Raw genomic sequence first — 13,304 nt, forward strand, 5'->3', positions numbered from 1 at the left:
AAGTTATAAGCAATTCCTGAAGACCCTCCTCCATGAATCCCACTAGTATAGAACATCAAGAAAAGTCTCAACCAGTTAAAAAAAACCTTTTCTTTGTGCAAATCAGAAATGCAAACTGATTAAAGTCATGATTTCACCCTTCTCTTAAAAAAATAGAAAGCGTTCAACACAGTAATTTACATCCTGGAAGGCTTCACAGATGTAGTCCTATAGCACTCAGGACTTGAAACCCATCCTCCAAGCTTTACAAAGCCAGACATTACAGTAAATCTCGCTAGCTGTATGGCCTCATCTTTGGCCAAGAGACTGGAGAAGATCTAGGTGGTGAATGTGTTGCCAGTGAGATAGTTGTGTTGTTTTGGTAGAAAACTCTAGAAGAGGATCTGCAGCCAGAAAACCCTACTGCTGAGACTTCAGCCCCCAAAGATCCCCCAAGCTCTTTGAAAATCAGGCCAGTCTCACAGCCTTTCCTGAACCCAGTGATGAAGAACGAGTCTGAAGAATCGGAGACATGGATCAAAAGGTTCAGGAAGCTAGAAGATGCCCTATACTTCTGTGATCTGAATAATGCAGGTGAAGTGCGAAGCTTAAAGCTAATATACTTCTGTTTGTGTTTTAGTCTGAAAGTGGAGATCTCATTTTCTTTCACTTGTTAACAAATACAATTTGTATATAACCCACGTGCCTGGCACTGTGCTGGGCGCAGTCAGGGAATACAAAGATGGATCAGATGTGTAACCTCCACCAGGTTGCTTAAAGTTTCTCTGTGTCTCTGGAGGAATCTACTTCCCCACCCGGGTCTAACCCACAGTCCAATCTTGCAATTCCCTTGATTGACATTTTCAGCATGCTTGCTAACAGACTGAACTCCAAACTTCTTAGCAAAGCAAAACCTGATCCTTGTCTACCTGACCAGTGTCTTCTCCTTCAGTTGCTATTCTCTCAGCATACCCTATCCTGTCAGAGTCAGCAACGTGCCTTCCTCAAATGTGATTTCTCCTGTGGCCATGCCCTCCATCTGAGCTGTCTGCCTCTCCTTTACCTACCTCACCCCCTCCCAACTCCCCGTCTTGTCCAACTGGCTAATTAATGCCTAAACATATTTTACGTTGGAACTCCACTCCACTCCTCTGAGACTCCACAGACAGATCTAGGCCAACCTTTATCTGACCACTTAGAGTTCATTAACATCCAGTATCATATTTAATATATTGTATTTTGTCAATCGAGGGCTTGTTACTATCTCACCAGTAGACTATATTCCCTTTTTATCCCCAGCATCTTGTGCAATTCTGTTCAACACTTTTTTTGAGGCAATAAGTAAATAAATAAATGTACATAAATAACTAAATCCAAGATGGGAGGTGATAAATGCCATTAGGGTGTGCTACGTGGGCATTCAGAGAAAGGAGGATCCTTCCCATAAGGTGATCAGGAAGTCTCTGGTAATATGGGACTGATCATTAGAGATCAAGTGCAGTTTGTATACAAAGGGATGAAATAGAGCGCCCTCTCTGGCAAAGGTGCAGGTTAGCCAAGCAAAGTGTTATGTATGAAGCTCAAGGCAAGGAGTTTGCTTTGTATAAAATGTAAGGACTATTAAGAAGAATATCAAACGATAGAAGATGGGACCAGATCCAGGAGGATCTTAGATGCCAGACCTGGAGATGAAGATTTCATTCAAAGATAGTGAGTAGTAGTGAGGGTTTCTAAGCAGGGGAGCGGTATGATCAAGTTGTACTCCAGAAAGTTGGTGTTTCTGTGCAGAATGAAGGAGAAATTGAAAGCAGGAAAAGGAGGAAGGAGGCTATCGGAGTGTCCAACTGAGAGAGAATGTAATCCAGAACCAGGTCAGAGGCCTGCAGAAGGGAGGAGCACATACAAAAGCACATGGGCTGAAATTGTTGTACTTAATCACACGCTGTGTTTTGTGAAGACTTAGTGTCCCCTATGTGGCTCTGGAAACACGAAACTTGTAGAAACAGAGATAAGAGTGGTGGTTTTCAGGGGACTGGGAGAGATGTTTAAAGGGTACAAACTTTCAGTTTTCAGATGAATAAGTTCTGAGGATCTAGTGTACAGCATGGTGAGGCTAGTTAATGTAGGGGAGGAAGACACTTCCTCTTCCCAAATGTGGGTTCGTCTGGCCGGAGAACGAATTAAGTTCACCTGAGACAGAATAGCAAGAGAAAATTAAACAAAGATTTATGAGGAGCCATGGCCCGGGGCCTGTCTTCCCGAAGGAAGAAAGGGCACCGAAGAAGTGGGGTGCACAGAGTGGTTATATATCCCCAAACAGGGTGTTTCACGTATGATTGAAATGTCCCTTTTACAACAGTCACGAGCCTGCTCTGTCAGCACAGCGCTTGATGGAGGCAGATATTTCTGCTGTCTCAGTGAATGCCGTGGGGTGGCAGGTGTGTTGTCTCGGGCTGGGGGATCACAGATGAGCGCAGCAATCAGTTCCTTGCCTACAGAGAGGGAGGCACCTTTACAGATAGAGATTTACCTTACAGATGTAAATGTGTCCTAACAAAGGGCAAATTCCATTCCTCAGAGCCTCCTTCCCTGTCCCATTTTATCAAAAGCAATCAGCCTCAAATAATCCTGATGCCAAAGAGACATATCTGGGGGTGGCCAATTTCAGGTCCCTACAGTCTCGCCTTTGAAACTAAAAGTTTCACAATCCAGAAGCTGAGTGGTAGATTGTTTCATCTCACTGAACACATTTCTTAGTCCTGGTAATAGATCAGTCCAGTTAAATTCATTTTAGAAGGTGGCGAGGCAGGTGGGCTCCCAAAGTTAGGCCTTTATTTTGGAAGCAAGCAATCAGGTGTTTAAGAAGTATTTCTATGGAAATAAAAAGAAAAACAAGGTTAATGGTTGGAGCAAATTATAAACTAGTTCCTGAGTCCAGGAGGCAGCCAGTCAAGAAGACTTCTGGATGTCAGAGTGAAGCATCTTTAGCAGCTTGAAATGTCTCTGATGATGTCGTCAGGCATTCAGATATCTTTCTGAGTGGCTTACAGCTTACACAGCAGCAGACAGGAATCTCTCAAGTTTTTATCAAGTCGTTCAGCTTTAGTTTGCAAGGCTTCAGGAAAAAGAGCAGGTTCAAATCTCAATGATTCCAAATGAAAATGAGGAAAAGATTGAAAACATTAGTTTGGAGATTTGTAAGCAGATATTTCAGCAGAAGAATTCAGGATCCAGTCCAGTTCACAGGTGGAAAAAAACCCTCAAAGACAGTTAACAAAACTAGGATCTAACATCCACAAATGTGTCTTATAGCTTTTCACTGAAACATAGTTCTTCTCTCTAAAATCACCCTCATTTTTACCAAAGATAGCCAAATTAAGACTAATTCGTTTGCAAAATAAGTTTAGTTTCAAGAAACTTGGCCCAATTATTTACATAAGTGCAGCACGAATAGCAGTTGATCACATAGGCTCTTAAATCTGCTTTGCTGAAGTTTTTTCTGAGGAATCTCAGATTGAACTTTAAAGACCTCTCGAGGCCAGGAAAGCCACGCCAAGGACTTGCTGTCAGATTTTGCCTGCAGTACCTACAGACTTGGGTGGACTCCTCTCTTCTTGAGGTCCCCCAAAATATTCCAAGTTTCCTTACATCTGCCAGATAAGCAAGCTTCCTTACTTACCGGGTAAGAGTGCCAGAATCTCTGTAAACAAGATACCAGGCCCATATTTCCAAGTGGCTTTATTTCCAGAAAGTCAACCCTCTTCCTCAAAGGCAGTATTGTCATATCCGAGTCTGTATGTTTCTCTCAAATATGACATTCCAGTCAAAGCCTTGGTAATACAACCAATGTCCTGTTATAAGGAGAACAGATTCTTATTGAACTTATGCAAATACCTGTATTGCCATGAAATAACCATACTCACAAAGGGTTTCCCAATTCTGGAGGGATCAGGTAGGGAGAAAAAGATAAATGTTTCAGTTTTGCTCTTAAAGGCATACTATCACTAAATTGCTGTAAGTCATAGTTAGCAAAATAGAAAAGATTTCCTTAAATCTGAGTAAACAAAACAAAACAAAACATCAAAAGAATACACAATATTTCAAATAAAAGTCATAAAAAGTTATAGTCATCCTCATCAGTTCACACAGTCCTGTATAATTGATTACTGAGCTTAAGCTCCTGTTAGGAAGATCTATGAGGTTATCCGTTTCTCCAGTAGATTTCTGTAATTTCTTACCCAGTCCAGTTATGTGATCTGAAAGTTTATCCGAAAACTGTAATCCAGAGTAAGTGTCAGAGTCTTTTCCATGAATGTCTCTGAAGATGAGAAGTATTTGCAAAAGCAAAAAGCATCAGAGTAAAACAACCGACTGTAGACAACAAAAGACTTAAAAATGACAATTGACAGAGAAACTTATTATCTCTGATATACAACACCTTAAAATAATAGAATTATGGCTGATAGCCAGGACAGATCAGAATTTTAGGAATGTCAGCTAATTTTCAAAACACTTATATCAGTAATATTTACCCACAAATACCACTTAGGAAAGATTATCATCGCTTATCTGATAATGCTTCCAATGTAAATTAACCTACCAAGGAATCCTAATTAGTTTAGAATCTTCCACCTTACAGGAAGGAAGAGCAAATGTCTCTCTGAAGTCCCAGGGGCCGTCTGAAAATCCCCAGAGAAATCCTCCCCCTTCTACCAGGTTAAAAGACAGCCTTCATTCGGGACTTGAATATTCTTTAGGGAGAAGCTTGTCAAAAATATCAAAAGATTTGAAAACACTTGTTCAAACAACGGTCACTGTCAGACAATGCTCAGGTATCCATTTAAAGCAACAACAGAAACAATCAAAAGTCTTAAGCATGACCTCAGTCATTATACTAACAAAACGGATTTGTCTTTTAGGTAGACTTACTCAAAGGAACACCTTTTATAACCTCTTTATCAAGAGCAGACCAAAAGTTCAAGACAGTTATCCTTTGAGAGACAACCAAATTTTAACTTCTGTACCACTTTACTTTTTCATATTAAAACCCATTTACTTAATTAGATTCATTTCAATCTTAGCCAACTTCACCAGGCATAAAACTCCTTTCAAAATTTCTCCTTCACAGACTTTGTGCAACTTTCTTTTTGCCTTCAGAATTTGTCCCAAAGTCTTTCGTTTTTTTTTTCCACCTAGTACTTTAGGACCAGTTTATCTTTTCTTAACCCATCAAACAAAAATATTCCATTCTTCATACACTCTTTACTAAAAATTTACACCTTACTTTCCTTAAGTACAGAACTGTTTTTCTTATTAATTTCTAGCAGCTTTAATCACATATATTAGAACTCTTTCACCTTTAACAAACCGTAGGAAACACGAAAATGGTAAGCAATTATGAATTGTCTTTTATATCAGCATTCTAAACACTTTTCATAATTTCTTGAAACACCCCACACTTTACAGTAAAAGACCCAAAGACTTTTAGCCTCTCTGCAATAAGAAGGCAAAAGTAGATAAACTTAGATACGTTTAGCAATAATGTTTCAGTGTTCTATCCAATCCGAAAATGACCCAGATACTCAGATTTTTTATCATTTAACTTAACTTGGCAAAACTCAAGATTGTTACCAAAAAGAATTTCAAAGCTGTTTTTTTTCCCAAGTATACAGACCATAAAACAGTTATTGTATCCACTTTTATCTATTTAAATCATTTGTTTCCAACAATTATGTTCAGATTACCTATGGAAACCCCATGAGACATCAGACAAAACTGATCATTTATATCTATTATTTTCCTGACGAATTTCTAACAGACAACATGCGCTTATTTGACTAGTAAACACAGGCTTGCATGCCTGCATCATATGCAAATACCTACAACTCTTGAGGGCATGCCTTTTCAATCAAACCAACAACTTAAACTTTCATTAAGCAAGGATTAATCTATGTCATGTTAACTTGAAAGACATTTGGGTTAAAACTTCTTAGAGAAACTTTTTTGTAAGCCCTTACTTTAAGTCAATGGAATAGAGCTCTTTAGAAATTGTACCATCTGGAGGTAAAGTATCACACATTTGTAACATATATAGATACAGACAGACAGACATATAGAACAAAGATTTTCCTTAGATTTGATTTTGGTGTTGTCATAGCAGACCATGGTGAAAAAACTTGTTTTCCCAGGTTTTTTTTCCTTTCTCTCTTTCTTTCTTTCTTTTCGCCTTAGCAATCTGGCTTGGGATACCCCCTTTGTTAAGCAATTGCAATCACAGCACGAAGCCAACGGGAGTCTGGAGGAAAGGCTGCAAATTCGGGAACTGATTCAGGCCGTTTCAGAAGCTTGATTTCCCACGTCTCTTTTGATTTTCTTTTGTTATTGTGGGGACCTGGAATTGGCCACCCCAAGATATGTCTCTTTGGCATCAGGATTATTTGAGGCTGATTGCTTTTGATAAAGTGGGACAGGGAAGGAGGCTCTGAGGAGTGGAACTTGCCCTTTGTTAGGACACATTTACATCTGTAAGGTAAATCTCTATCTGTAAAGGTGCCTCCCTTTCTGTACCAGGAAGAAGAAAGGAGATGACCTTCTCTCTAAAAACTCTTAATCAATACCACAGACAAAGACTTAAAATCTTCATTTTATTGTGCTAGTCTGGTAACCTCCTGTAACTAACTTCCCTCCCCCTTCCAACGCTGGCATTTCTTAATGATTAAGCATCTTTCCTTAGGCTAGGAACTGATTGCTGAGCTCACCTGTGACCGCCCAGCTCCAGACAACCGACTTGCCTCCAGCTACGCCCTCTGAGACAGCAGACCACTACCTGCTGTGTCCATCAAGCACTGTGCGGACAGGACAATCTTGTGACTATTGTGGGAGGGACATTTCAATCACATGTGAAACACCCCGTTTGGGGGTATATAACCACTCTGGCACCCCACTACTTGGGTGCCCTTTCTTCCTTCGGGAATAAAGGCCCCAGGCCATGGTTCCTCATAAAGCTTTGTTTAATTTTCTCTTGCTATTCTGTCTCATGTGAATTTAATTCGTTCTCCAGCCAGACGAACCCCCATTTGTGGAGAGGTGATGTCCTCCTCCCCTACAGTTTTGGCATAGTCAGCAGGCTGAAATTTCCCTGGCTGGACACTGCTTGCTCCTGGACTGCTGCAGCTGAGAGATCCCGGACCCCTGATGAGAGCCGGCAAGAGGTAAGAGTTCTTACCACATCAGTCTCCCAGATCTCTGCCTGCAGAGTCCAAAGGAAGCAAGAGTGGTGAGGTTTTTGCTCTTCTAAATTTAGATTAACAGGAGAAAATGTTGGTGGGGCTAGCTTCTCGGATTCAGCGACTCTAGGATTTGAGCACTCACTGGTTGTAGATCCTTTTCCTCCCAGAGATAGACTTTTCCTTGTCTCTGTCTTTTTGTTTGTCATACAACACAGGCATCTCTATAAGACTGTTGTCTGGGTTTTTTGTCTTGTTCTATGTCTTGAGAGCTTGGCTTTGTGACCTTTCTGGTCTCTGCCATTGGAGGATGCATGTACCGGCACGCATCTTGGCAGCCAGTCACATAGACTGGGGCTCTGGGAAAGTTTATCTTGAGAGCTTGGCTCTCTTTGTCTGGCTGTGTAAGCTCTCAGGGAAGTTTGTCATAAGAGGTCCCAACTGCTTTCATAAGGGGCCTTTGTCGTCTCAACATTTGTTGTTTGCCTTTACTTTCTTAGGCTATTTTTGGGAGTGAACTTTCTGGATCTCTTTTGGGGGCGCCTCTTTGTCCTTGGTTAAGCTTTGGTTGAGTCGCTGTTAAGATCCTACTCGTCAAATCAGCCAGACGATGGATCATTTAAATTCGGAAAACTTCTAAATTGGGGAAAAAAATTGTGAGAGCTCTCATCATAATTCTTAATTGGTATCTGTAAAAAAAAAAAGCCAAATTGAAAAGGAAACACAAGAAAATGGCAACTAGGTTTAAACCCTGACTCAGGTTATAATTGAACTGGTGAAATATAAAGGTCTATGTGTTAAGATTATAAAGGTTGGAATGCTTGAGCTGATTATCTTTTTATGGAGAGGTTATACCAACTTTGCTTGAGTATGTTTTAAAACGTCTTTCTGGGAATGCTTCCTTATGCAATATTATAAGACTAAGACCTGTTAAGTCCTGGCCATGGGTCCTGCTGCCATGCTGCAGCTCTTCACTGCCCATAGGCCCTGTCCCCACGCTATTTGAATAGAGGAGTGCTACTTCCAGGCCTTGAGCCTAGGAAGTCTTTCTTTTGACTCCTTGGCTGCTGAGCCAGCTTGCTTCACCAGCTTGGGAGCTGAAGTTCTAGTTTTCCTTGTGCCTTTCTCTTTTTCAAGGATGGATCTAAATTCACTGCTCCATCGGGAACTTTCTGGGATAGCTGTATGAATCCATGTTTGCTTGCCCATGGCTACTCTATGGGGCAAATTGTGGCATTCAGCCTGAAGAGAATCAGTACCTTAAGCCTGAGGGTGATGGACAATGAATTAATCCATTCCTTCCTGACTCTATCTGTAATAGACAAATTTTACATGGGCACGGGTCGGCCACTTAAGTCATTAGGACGGCCGCCAATCTCCAAGACTCCCGTGGAAGGTTTCTTTTCCTAAGGCTGGATTGGGATCCCTTCCTCTGGCACCTGATCTCTCTCTGAACTGCAAGTCCCAATCGGGACTCCGGTTCAAGGCAAGTACCAAACTCTAACCTTTGGTTGAGTATGGGAACCCCTTCTTGGGAGAACGGCTCCAGGACGCAATTGGGTAGAATGTCCCCCAGACTGGAGGAAAAATTCTTCACTGTTTTTCTCTGTTCTTTGATCCTGGGGACAACTCACCTGGCACTTAATGACTGCCAGGCATAATAGGGAAGGTGTACAAGGGATGCAATGCAGAGGGATGCGCCCCATCGTCCCTTGCTATAGGAACCCCACAGGCAGAACAAGTAGGATGCTGCCCTAGGTTCGGGAGATTTTCAAGGTAATGGACCCATTTCTTTCCTCTCTCTTAAAGTGACAGTGACCATTTTTGGGCTCCTTTTGAGCTTTGCAATTGAGAAACAAAGAAATCTTTAAAGTGTGAAAGGCTCCACCTCTGGGAGCCCCCACTCTGGTTTCTGGGCCTGATCACCCCGGCAACCACGTGGGGTGCCCTCTCTTGGCGATTGACTTGTTAAGCATTTTAGGTGCCTACTGAATTGGTTATGACAATAGGAGACCTGTGGTTTATTCTGTCAACTGTCCTGATGGTGCTGTGTGCCCCAGCATGGGAACTGCTGTGTGACCTCTATCTCGATAACCCTTGGGGAAGAGGCCATGAGGGTGAGGCCTGATCTCTTTTCCATTGTTCTCCAGGCCTTTGCCTCCTGCTTCCCTGCCTGGCTCACCTGTGCTGGCTCAGGGACTAAGTGCCCTGGGCTAAGTGGGATTTGACTAGATCTTATAACTATGTTGATGCCTGCAGTCAGGCGCCTTTGCACCCTTTCTCTGGCCTTGTCAATTGGACACCAGCTTTACCACCATGAGGAATGCCTCAAACATCCTAAGAGACTTACCCCCTGGGTGCATTTTAAAGTTGGAAACGCTTTCAGTTGGATGGCTTATGCCCCAGAAACTCCAGCTTGGAGAAAACTTGAGGAGTTTCTCTGTCCCTTTGTGACTGCCTGTAGTTGGACAGGCAGGTCAATCTAGAATGTCATTAAGTTAAGCCCAGTAACTTCCAACTGTCCTTGGAAAATCCTTGCAAGACTGGACATACAGCTCTAGAGGCAGTTCAGATTCCACCCAGTTCCTTTATCTCAAAAGGATTATCATCTCCCCTCTCCAGGAACTACTATCTAGACCATCACTAATCCTAAGAATGAAGGAAAAAATAAAAAGAGGGGAAAGGTCATAAGTGTGCCCTTGCTGAGGAAAACAATCTAGCGTCTTGAGTGTCTTCTCCAGAAATATTAGTAAAAAGGCTCAGAACAAAATTCGGATTCATAACTAGGGAGTTTTGTATTGTACCAGATTCATGGAGTGATTTTTAAAACAATGGCTGTGGAAGCACTGTGTCTGTGTGTGTCTATGTGTGTATGATATTTTTACCCCGGGTGATATGGCCTAAACTAAGAGCTCTGTTTAATTGGATTAAAGTCAGCGCTTACATAAATTCTAAATACAATGGAAATTAACCCAATGTCTTTTAAATTAAGATGATATGGATTAATCTTTGGTTAATGAAAGTTTAAGTTTGTTGGTTTGATTGAAAAGGCGTGTCCTAAAGAGCTGTCAGTATTTGGATGTGATGCAAACATGCAGCCTGGGTTCACTAGTCAAAAAATTCATGTTTTCTGTTAGAAATTTGTCAGCATAATAACTTTAAATGATAGCCGTTTGTCTAATGTCTCAAAGTTTTTGTGGGTAATCTAAACATAATTGTTGGGAACAAATGGTTTAGATATAAATGAAATAAGAGTTTATAGATAACTTTTTTTTAGCAATAATTTTAGTTTATGGTATGTGTATTTAAAATAACTTCCAAAATCTTTGGTAACGAAATTTTGACGTTTTGCTAGGTTAATTTAAATGATAAAATTCGTTGAGTAACTAGATCATTTCCAAATAAGATATTAGACATTAATTATTAAATGTAAGTTTATCTACTTTTGGCTTCTTATTGCAAAGAGGCTAAAAACATTTGGGTCTATTAGAAAGTATGCCTTGTGTTTTATTGTGAAGTGGCATGTTTCTAGAAATTATGAAGTGTTTAGAGTGCTGGTATAAAAGACAATTCTTAATTGCTTAGTTTTTAGCTTTTTACTATGGTCTGTAAGGGTTAAAAGTCTAATTAACACATGTAATTAAAGCTACTGGAAATTAATAAGGAAAATGCTCTGTATTCAAGGAAAGTAAAATGTGTGTTTTTAGTAAAGACGGTATAAAGAATGGAAATATTTTGTTGGATTAAGAAAGATAAATTTGTCCTAAAGTACTAGAAAGTAAGAAAGAAAGCATGGGACAAATTCTGAATATAAAACAAAGTTATAGAAATTCTGAAAAGGGTTTTGTACCTGGTCAAGTTGGTTAAGATTGAAATGAATCTAATTAGGTAAATGGGTTTTAATATGAAAAAGTAAACTTGTACAAGAATTAGAATTTGACTTTCTCTCTAAAAAGTATAATTTTCTTAAACTCTTAGTCTGCTCTTGATAAAGGAATTATAAAAGGTTTTTCCTTCTGAGTAAGTTTCCAGAAGAAGATCTATGTTTGGTTAAGATAATCTCCTATGCAAAAAGACAGAGGTCTCTCTATTAAGGTTTATTTATTTATTTATTTTTTTTTGCTGTTGATACCTGAGCATTGTTTCACAAATGTTTTAAAACCTTTGATATGTTTGACAAGCTTCTTCCTCAAAAATATTCAAGTCCTGAATAAAGGCTTTCTTTTGACCTGGATGAAGGAAGAGGATTTCTCTGGGAATTTTCAGAGGGCTACGGGGACTTCACAGAGAAATTTGCTCTCTCTTCCTGTAAGGTGGAAGATTCTAAACTAATTAGGCTTATTGGTCTGTTAAATTACATTGGAAGCATTGTCATATAAGTGATGACAATCTTTCTTAGCTAGTATTATGTGGGTAAATGTTATTGACATAAGTGTTTTGAAAATTACATAACATTCCTAAATTCTGATCTGTCCTGGCTATCAGCCATAATTCTAAATATTATTTTAAGGTGTATATCACAGAAATAACCAAGTTTCTCTGTCAATTGTCATTTTTAAGTCTTTTGTTATTTACAGTCAGTTGTTTTACTCTGATGCCTTTTGCTTTTACAAATATGTCTCATCTTCAGAGGGATTCATAAAAAGGACTCTGACACATACTCTGGAATACAGGTTTCTGACAAACTTTCAGATCATAGAACTGAACTGGGTAAGAAAGTACAGAAATCTAGTGGAGAAACTGAAGACCCCATAAAACTGCTAACAGAAGATTAAGATCAAGAAATGATGTATAGGACTGAATGAACTGAGGATGATTATAATTTTTTTACGACTTTTGTTTGGAATATTGCTTTTGATGTGTTGCTTTGTTTTCTCAGATTCAAGGAGATCTTTCTCTCTTTTTCTCTTATGCTAACTATGACTTACCAATTTGGTGAAATTATACCTTTGTGAGCAAAACTGAAACATTTATCTTTTTCTCCCTACCTGATCCCTCCAGAATTGGGAAACCCTTTGTGAGTATGGTTATTTCATGGCAATACAGGTATTTGCATAAGTTCAATAAGAATCTGTTCTCCTTATAACAGGACATTGGTTGTATTACCAAGGCTTTGACTGGAATGTCATATTTGAGAGAAACATACAGACTCGGATATGACAATACTGCCTTTGAGGAAGAGGGTTGACTTTCTGGAAATAAAGCCACTTGGAAATATGGGCCTGGTATCTTGTTTACAGAGATTCTGGCACTCTTACCCGGTAAGTAAGGAAGCTTGCTTATCTGGCAGATGTAAGGAAACTTGGAATATTTTGGGGGACCTCAAGAAGAGAGGAGTCCACCCAAATCTGTAGGTACTGCAGGCAAAATCTGACAGCAAGTCCTTGGCGTGGCTTTCCTGGCCTCGAGAGGTCTTTAAAGTTCAATCTGAGATTCCTCAGAAAAAACTTCAGCAAAGCAGATTTAAGAGCCTATGTGATCAACTGCTATTCGTGCTGCACTTATGTAAATAATTGGGCCAAGTTTCTTGAAACTAAACTTATTTTGCAAACGAATTAGTCTTAATTTGGCTATCTTTGGTAAAAATGAGGGTGATTTTAGAGAGAAGAACTATGTTTCAGTGAAAAGCTATAAGACACATTTGTGGATGTTAGATCCTAGTTTTGTTAACTGTCTTTGAGGGTTTTTTTCCACCTGTGAACTGGACTGGATCCTGAATTCTTCTGCTGAAATATCTGCTTACAAATCTCCAAACTAATGTTTTCAATCTTTTCCTCATTTTCATTTGGAATCATTGAGATTTGAACCTGCTCTTTTTCCTGAAGCCTTGCAAACTAAAGCTGAACGACTTGATAAAAACTTGAGAGATTCCTGTCTGCTGCTGTGTAAGCTGTAAGCCACTCAGAAAGATATCTGAATGCCTGACGACATCATCAGAGACATTTCAAGCTGCTAAAGATGCTTCACTCTGACATCCAGAAGTCTTCTTGACTGGCTGCCTCCTGGACTCAGGAACTAGTTTATAATTTGCTCCAACCATTAACCTTGTTTTTCTTTTTATTTCCATAGAAATACTTCTTAAACACCTGATTGCTTGCT

The sequence above is a fragment of the Equus asinus genome, chromosome 4 (assembly GCF_041296235.1).
Source record: "Equus asinus isolate D_3611 breed Donkey chromosome 4, EquAss-T2T_v2, whole genome shotgun sequence".
Lineage (NCBI taxonomy): Eukaryota > Metazoa > Chordata > Mammalia > Perissodactyla > Equidae > Equus > Equus asinus.